This window comes from Periplaneta americana, unplaced genomic scaffold (assembly GCF_040183065.1).
Source record: "Periplaneta americana isolate PAMFEO1 unplaced genomic scaffold, P.americana_PAMFEO1_priV1 scaffold_22, whole genome shotgun sequence".
In the NCBI taxonomy this organism is placed as follows: Eukaryota; Metazoa; Arthropoda; class Insecta; order Blattodea; family Blattidae; genus Periplaneta; species Periplaneta americana.
The window spans coordinates 635098-644030 of NW_027185503.1; the positions used below are offsets into that span (position 1 = coordinate 635098).

Consider the following 8933-nt stretch of genomic DNA (forward strand, 5'->3'; position numbering starts at 1 on the left):
AATTCCATAGCTGCCAAGAAATTCAATGACAAACTCAATTCTGTTGGCTCAAAAATTAAATTAAATTTCAACATAAGAAAAAAGAAACACTCAGTAATAAATTATATACACTGCATTTACTCACAGCAAAATCAACTGGTATATAATGGGATAGCATACAAAAAAAAAAAAAGGTAAGATAAAGTTAATCAATTGATGAAAAACTAAATATGAAACTTTAAACAAGAAATTAGACACCCTTCTAGCTTCAAAATCGCAGCGAACTACATCATCAATTCAACTAATAGATTAACCAACTTAACAGACACTTCTCTTTCCCCATCAGAATTAGAAATCATTAATAATTCAACAATTAGGTGTAGGAAATAAATGTCTAGGAATTTTTCTAGACTTACAAAAAATTTTCGATACAGTCAATCACAATATACTTTTAATAAAATGGATAGATTGGGAATTAATGGATTGGCTTTAGAGATAATTTGTAGACACAAAAGCCGCCCTAAATAAGGGTTCGATAGATCGGCCTACTAATCAATTCAGAAAGAATAATAAGTAAACAAAACGATTTTGTGACACTTGGAAAGAAAAAGAAAAAAAACATTAAGATAAGAAAACGTAGGAAATCATTTACAATAACAATTTTGTTGGGTACAAATGATTACTAATTATAGCTAAGGATGATTTTAACACGTGAGATCCTATGGCATCAATCGTTGCATCAGAAATGTTATATTGTTTAAGTTGATTTAAAGTTTCACGTGGGATAGTGCCACGGGCACCGAACATGAGCCCAAAAACTGTCCAATGTGTAATGTGGTATTGTGCTCCAAGATGCTGACAACAAGGCTCATATATGACTTGTTTTTCACGACACACCTCTTGTGGCTGTTGCTCATGCATCTCAAAACGGATTGTGGGATCAAGAATGACACCCTTATCCTTCTGCCGATCAATTATGATGATATCAGCCCGTCTAGTAGAGCCGTCAGAAGAGACGCAACCAACCTCCTCATAAACCTCATAGGAAGCATTCTGACGGAGTGAAGCTGTGATGAGAGAACGAACCGTATTATGTCTGTTGATTCGGAGCAATTCTCCATGATGGCAGAAACCCAAGACGTGAGGAAGAGCTTCTTGCTCGTCGCATCTTCTGCAACGGGTTGAGTCAAGAGTTCTACCAGGGAGAGTACGTACAGGTATTGTATTACAGTTCATCTTAATGGCTTGCGTCCACTGACTGCTCGAAAGTCCCTTTTTGGTTGAGATCCACGAATTACCTTTCTTCCAGTGAGAATAGAAAAACCTTTACTTTTCAATTTGCTCCATTGATGAAAAGAATCTTCACGCAATGCTTTTCTTAGTTTTTGAGAAGAAATACGTTCAGAGCAATCGAAGGTAATTGGTAATTGTTTGATGCAATGTTCAATTTCGTTTGGAAGATTTCGAGTGGCTGCTACATGAGGGTTGTCAACATGTAAAATCTTAAATCTTACTTAAGTAACAGAACTCAGTCAACTAAAATCAATGATCACCTTAGTGAATTACGTAACATTGGTATAGGTGTATCTCAGGGATGATTTTAGGTCCTGTTTTGTTTTTAATATATATCAAAGATTTACTTAAAATTGACACTGAGAAATATTCTGGTACTCTGTATTCTTATGCTGATGATAGTGTGGTTATATTTAGCAGTTCGAGTTGGAATGAAACTTATCAAAATTCTAACAGTAGTATTAATATTATTAAAGAATGGCTGGATGCTCATTTACTTTCTTTGAACATTTCTAAAACAAAATTAATACCATTTTCATTAACATCACATGACCTTGAAGAACTAAACATAAATAATAATAGAAACATAACAATACATGATTGTAACCTACCTACTTGCTCATGTAACGCTTTGAGTATATCGTCACAAGTTAAATATTTAGGCATTATTATTGACCAACATTTAAAATGGGACAAGCATATCTCATTCCTGTGTAACAGATTGTGTACAACAATCCAAAAATTTTCCATTCTACTTTCTTATTTTTTTTATATTCATTTGTTTGATATTTTATTCAGTTCTTCATGCTCTACCACCGGTATTTTTTTGGCAATTCATATGCATAATAATACATATTTAACTAAAGAACAATTATCCAACTTAGATAGATAGATGGATGGATGGATGGATGGATGGATGGATGGATGGATGGATATATAGATAGATAGATAGACAGACAGACAGACAGACAGACAGACAGACAGACAGACAGACAGACAGACAGACAGACAGACAGACAGACAGACAGACAGACAGACAGACAGACAGATAGATAGATAGATAGATAGATAGATAGATAGATAGATAGATAGATAGATAGATAGATAGATAGATAGATAGATAGATAGATAGATAGATAGATAGATAGATAGATAGATAGATAGATAGATAGATAGATAGATAGATATTTATTAGCCTTAGGAAATACAATGATTTCATGGCATCGTCAGAGTGAATACATAATAAATATGCGGTTACATAGTGTGTTATTCCGACTTATAAGATGTCTACAATAATATACAAATAATATACAATCAACACATTCTCTAATGAAGTCAATTCTCCACAGTTTTCTTCAGACCATTATTTGTACAAAGTTCTTGGTTTCCTTATCTTCTTGGGCAGTCTCACCCCAGACATGAATCAGACAGAAAAGAAGAGCAGTAAACACAAAAGGAGATACTAACTACTGTAAGCTAAATTTGGAGTGCTAAACTAAGATACTCATTGACAGTAAAAGGCATGTGGAAAAGTAAAATATGTTTCACTGACTTTTTAAATCTAGCATAGCTAAGGGCTTTAGTTTCAACAGGGAGTTTGTTGTAAAGTCTTATCCCTGTATGTGATAAGCTATTGAGACTTTTGGATAACCTATGATGATTAAAATGTAAATTATTGCATGTTCTTGTGCTGTAACTGTGATAATCAGAGTTTATTTTAAAACTATCATAATTTTGGTGGATGAAACAGACTGTTTCAAGAATGTAAATACAAGGTAGGGGAAAAATATCAAACTCTTTGAATATTTTTTTACTATCTGAGCGAATAGGTACTTTCTTTATAATTTTCAATATTCTCTTTTGCAGTCTAAACACTTGTGCAAGTTTTGATGACGACCCCCAGATAATTATCCCATATGATAATACAGAGTGAACATAGCCAAAGTAAACCGCTCTAAGTAGTTCCTTGGGAGTTATATTGGTTAGGACACGGAAAGCATAACACAAACGACTTAGTTTATCAGTTAAGAATTGAATATGACTTTCCCACGCACAGTGGGGTATTTGCATCAAAAAGTTGGCCAAAAGTCGATATTGTCAATGTTGTCCTACCCCTGAAATTCTTGCCGCCTGAAAGAAGTAAATAGTGGGGGACCAATAAAATAAAAGTTTGTGTTTCATCTACTTGATCATGTGGCCGTCAGCACAGTCTAAAGTTGAGTGTTTGTGACACTATACATGTATCGTCTTGGCGCTCTGCACAAGTTTACAAGTTCATTATTCAAACCAAGATTTTCAGGTATAATTCCCTGTAAAGTTGATTTGAATAATTTCGAGGAAAAATTGTTCCGGAGCCGGGTATCGAACCCGTTCCCTCTATATCCACAGACCTCAAAGTGGGCTGACAACCGTCAAGCAACCAACTTCGAGTGCACACTAACTCCGTGTGACTTAAATTGTGGTTTTCTGTTAACGAACAGTGACGTGTATTATGCAAACCAAGATTTTCAGGTATAACTCTCTGTAAAGTTGATTTGAATAATTTCGAGGAAAAATTGTTCCGGAGCCGGGTATCGAACCCGGGACCTTTGGTTTGACGTACCAACGCTCTACCACTGAGCTACTCGGGAACTCTAACCGACACCGATCCAATTTTTCCCTCTATATCCACAGACCTCAAAGTGGGCTGACAACCGTCAAGTAACCAACTTCGAGTGCACACTAACTCCGTGTGACTTAAATTGTGGTTTTCTGTTAACGAACAGTGACGTGTATTATGCAAATCAAGATTTTCAGGTATAACTCCCTGGATCGGTGTCGGTTAGAGTTCTCGAGTAGCTCAGTGGTAGAGCGTTGGTACGTCAAACCAAAGGTCCCGGGTTTGATACCCGGCTCCGGAACAATTTTTCCTCGAAATTATTCAAATCAACTTTACAGGGAGTTATACCTGAAAATCTTGGTTTGCATAATACACGTCACTGTTCGTTAACAGAAAACCACAATTTAAGTCACACGGAGTTAGTGTGCACTCGAAGTTGGTTGCTTGACGGTTGTCAGCCAACTTTGAGGTCTGTGGATATAGAGGGAAAAATTGGATCGGTGTCGGTTAGAGTTCCCGAGTAGCTCAGTGGTAGAGCGTTGGTACGTCAAACCAAAGGTCCCGGGTTCGATACCCGGCTCCGGAACAATTTTTCCTCGAAATTATTAAAAAATTATTCAGGTTCATTATTGTTTTTCTACATTTGAAAGATACAGTATGTCCTGTTACAAGATGGATCCTTCTCAGCAAGGTATGTACTTCACTTTTGAGCGATTTTTATGCTTATATAAAGTATTTTTAAGAAGTTATTGCGGTTAGAAAACCATCTATATTTCAGTATTTTTTTTTTTCACGAACGTAAGTTTTCGTTTAATGATTTAATCCACTTCAGGGTGAGTCCCGATGTTTCTTCTTATGTTATTACAAAGACTAGATCTCTGGGTATGTAATAGAAAAGAAATTGGCTGCGACTTCGTGCGAATTTTATATTTTTATACATTTTTGTTACGAACACTAATTTTCAATTTTTTAATCTGCTACAAATAAATATTTTTTTTCTTTTACTAGGGCCATCTACAATGAAATTTTGTTAAGGAAATAGTTATATGATATCATGCAAGAGCAAAAATCTGTGATATCAAGGAAAAATTGGAATATCTAGAAAAAATCGTGTTAGTGCCTAATGCAAGAGAATTGTTCAGAGGAACAAGTTAACGCTTTTAAACATACATTTTCGTATGTGAAAGCAGAGTTAAAAAATGAGATGGTTGAATGCACACAGAAAAGATTATTTATTCAGAAAAAGGAATGAAAGCTGACTTCAAGGGACCTTTGAGTTAGGCCTACCAAAAGCAAGACAATGGCTACGACGCAATCGAGACGGCCCACAAAAATCTTTCAGCGACTCTAGTGAACGAAGTAAAAGAAGGAAGACACAAGGACTTAGATAAATAGTAAACAGTGAGGAATTAATTTTTGCCACCCAGATATTGTTGCGAGTCTCTGGAAAACCCCACACACCAAAAGTTAAGGAAATTACTAAATCTCCTAAGTGAGCCACAAAATACAGTAAGGCGTACTCCAGCATTTCACAAGAAAAAAAGAGGCCAGTTTTATCTCCACAAGCTCTTTCTATGTTTGTGGAAGCTGGTAATTTATTTTGTCACCTGCTATTTATGTGCCTTATTGTTCCTTCATTATCTGTTCTACTATTAAATAATACACATTAACTGTAATTTTAGAAGTTGTATCAAGTGGACATGAAGTTGATATTTAGAAATTCGCTCCTTATGCCACGGATATAGCAAACTCTTTATGTTAAGCTGTAATCGTGGCATCCAATGATTCCCACAATGCATAAGATTTTAATTCACGGCCCAGCTATAATTGAAAATGCTCATTTAAGAATTGGGCAACTGTCAGAGGAAGCAGCAGCTGAAGCTAGGAATAAGCACTTCCGTTCCTACCGCCAGAATTATGATAGAAAGTAACCTAAATATAATTAACAGGCTGCTGCTTAGCCTAGATCCTCTGCTAACCTCTGCAGTTGCGAGCGTCGTTAAATAAAACATAACATTACAAGCATGATATTAACCTGAGGAAGAGAACGAAACCATTTTAAAATAAAACACAGAAATGCTACTATTTTCTTTATGATTTCAGCTGATCAAAATTAAGAAAGTACTGCAAGTGAAGCTGAAGAGTCTTCTGATGAGAAATCATGGGAATAATCTCATTGGTACAGTATCTGATAAAGTGAAAGTGAGCTAAATTCTTAACTACAAAAATAACTTTAAAATATATATTCATGACATGAAAACTACGTACGTATTTTTATATTAATATCTTAAATACTTGCATAATTACATACATTATATAATCAGTGTTAACTTATTTGCAAATTATATTAGCATAATAATTACACAGGATGGATCAGAAGGAAAAGTATATGGTGTGAGGAGTGATAATATTGGTGATTCTGAAAAAAGAGTTCCTACGAGCAATTGCCCTCTTCTTAACATAATCTGACATAGCCTACAGCTGTTTGAAAATCACGGACGTCAGTCTCATGTCCTTCATTAGCACTCATATCCGGACCCAACAAAAACGACATTAGGTTGTAATAAGGTTGTAGTAAGATCAATGAAACGTATCCTGGACATTGAATCGGTCACAGTGGAGTCATTTATTGACCACCGAGGTCATCCGACATTACTACATTGGGTTATTCTTTTTGTGATTGTGATCTGTTTGTATAGGGAATCACATTAGTCGGAATATAACCTGGAAGTTTCTGCGACTTAAGTAATAAATAAAGAATTTGGATAAAACAACGAAATACATTTTGTATTTCTCTACAAGTGCCATAATCCCCTTATTATATCCTATTTTAATATATTATCCCAATTAAATGTGACTGGAACACTATAATAATTTTGGCCAACTTTTCGGTGCAAATACCCCACTGTACCACGTGAGGTTGGAATCAATCCATATCCCTAAAAATTTTGTACAATCGACGTCCTTTATTCCAGTATTATTAAGTAGTATTTCAATGGAGTCATGTAGTTGTTTCTGACTGAAATACATACAAACGGTTTTAGTGACATTTAGTTTTAGTCTATTTCTAGCTAACCACTGTTCTAGTTGTCTTAAGGTTTAATTTATTTTCTCCTGTAAATTATTTTTATCAAGAGCATTGAAAACTACATTAGTGTCATCGGCAAAGAGAACGGTTTTAGCTTGCGTTATCCTTGAGGGAAGGTCGTTTATATATAGGAGAAATAGAATTGGGCTAAGTATGGAACTCTGGGGCACCCCGCATTTCATGATAGTGGGATATGATTTCATTGAGCCTATTTCAACAAATTGTTGCCTTGCACTTAGGTAAGAAACAAACCAACTTTTAGCTAACCCCGTTATGCCAAACCATTGTAGTTTCTGGATCAGTATCTTATGGTCAACTGTGTCAAATGCTTTGCTCAGGTCCAGGAATAGCCCAACTGTTTGATTCTTGTTGTCTTTTGAATTTAGAATAAATTCCGTGAAAGTGAATATGGCGTTATTAATTCCTTTGCCTTTTTGAAACCCAAATTGAACATTAGATAGTGCACCATTGCAATCTAAAAACCGAACTAATCTATTATACATAACTTTTTCAAGGATTTTGGAGAATGTAGATAATAGAGATATCGGCCTACAGTTGTTAATATTTTGTTTATCTCCCTTCTTAAATATAGGACATACTTTTGCGAGTTTGAATTGTTCAGGAAATTTACCAATAATTAAAGATAAATTGCAGATGTTTACAAGTGGAGCTACTAGTAGTACGGCACATTTCTTTACAATACCATCCGGAATGTCATCAGGTCCACAGGAAAGATTATTTTTTAGTTTTTTTATTATATCGAGAATTTCATCTGCAGTCACGGGACATAGAAATATGGTGTTTACATTTCCTGTTCCATGTAAGGTTGTTTCCTGACTACATGTTACCTGGTTATTAGGATTTTCTGCTACATTTGCAAACAATTTATTAAAAATTTCAGCTATTTCGAAGGAATTTTGAATTGTTTGACCATTATGTATTATTGAAAAGTCTTGATTTGAGACTTTGGTATTTTTACAAGTTTCTTTCTTTACAACTTCCCATATAGCTTTGCCTCTGTTCTGTGCTTTCATAATGAATTCTCCATTGAATTTCAATTTAGCTGCATATATAACTTTCTTTAATATGCTGGTATATCGTTTATAATGTAATTTAAGATCTAGGCTATTTGTAATTTGGCACAATTTATATAACTCCTTTTTCCTCCTACAAGAAGTTACACTCCCCTTCGTTGTCCAATTTTTTGAATTGTTGAACTGTTTATTTGTAAGTGTACATTTTTTTAGTGGAAAAGCAACATCAAAATAATGAGTTATTGAGTTTATAAATTCGTTTGTTTTCGCATCCACATCTGTTAAGTTGGTTACATCAATCCAATTTTCTTTGCTTAGCAAACGTTTAAAATATTCAACGTTTTCATCATTAAAAGATCTTTTATACCTAATTGGCTTAATGCTATTTGGTTTAGGGTTTTCAAATACATAAATATTTAAGAATACAGCATTGTGGTCTGCGATATCCATATCAGTATTTCCTACTGAGAATGGATAAGAATCATGGTCAATAATTATTTGGTCTAGGCATGTTTTAGAATTAGAGGCTATTCTAGTTGGAGTGTCTATTGTTTCTATCAGATTATATGATCGAATTAGCGATATGAATTCTATTATGGTAGCATCACTATTTAAAAAATCTATGTTGAAGTCACCGCACAAAATTAATTGTTTCTTTTTGCTTTTTAGGTGATTTAAAAGAAGTTCAAACTTTTCTAAAAAGGTTTTTATACAGCCCTCTGGGGACCTGTAGACACACACTACAGTTAAATTATAATCCTGACCGCTAATTTCAGTCACAGCATGTTCGAATACTTTGTCTTGGTTTAGATAATACCGGTACGTATTATTTTTCTCTATATGTGATAAATGTTGTCTAACAAAAATAGCTGTTCCTCCATTTTTGTAAGTGTCCCGACAGAAGTAACTTGAAAGGTTGAAATCTGGAATATGACAGTAT

General features: G+C 34.6%; 2 non-coding genes across 2 annotated transcripts; one reads left to right on the forward strand and one right to left on the reverse strand.

The window, feature by feature from the left end:
- Positions 1-3830: 3830 nt before the first annotated feature.
- Positions 3831-3902, reverse strand: TRNAD-GUC (transfer RNA aspartic acid (anticodon GUC)). The gene has a single exon. It is a non-coding gene; the product is annotated as a tRNA-Asp (tRNA).
- Positions 3903-4385: 483 nt separating this feature from the next.
- On the forward strand, positions 4386-4457 carry TRNAD-GUC (transfer RNA aspartic acid (anticodon GUC)). Its single transcript has one exon. It is a non-coding gene; the product is annotated as a tRNA-Asp (tRNA).
- Positions 4458-8933: the final 4476 nt, after the last annotated feature.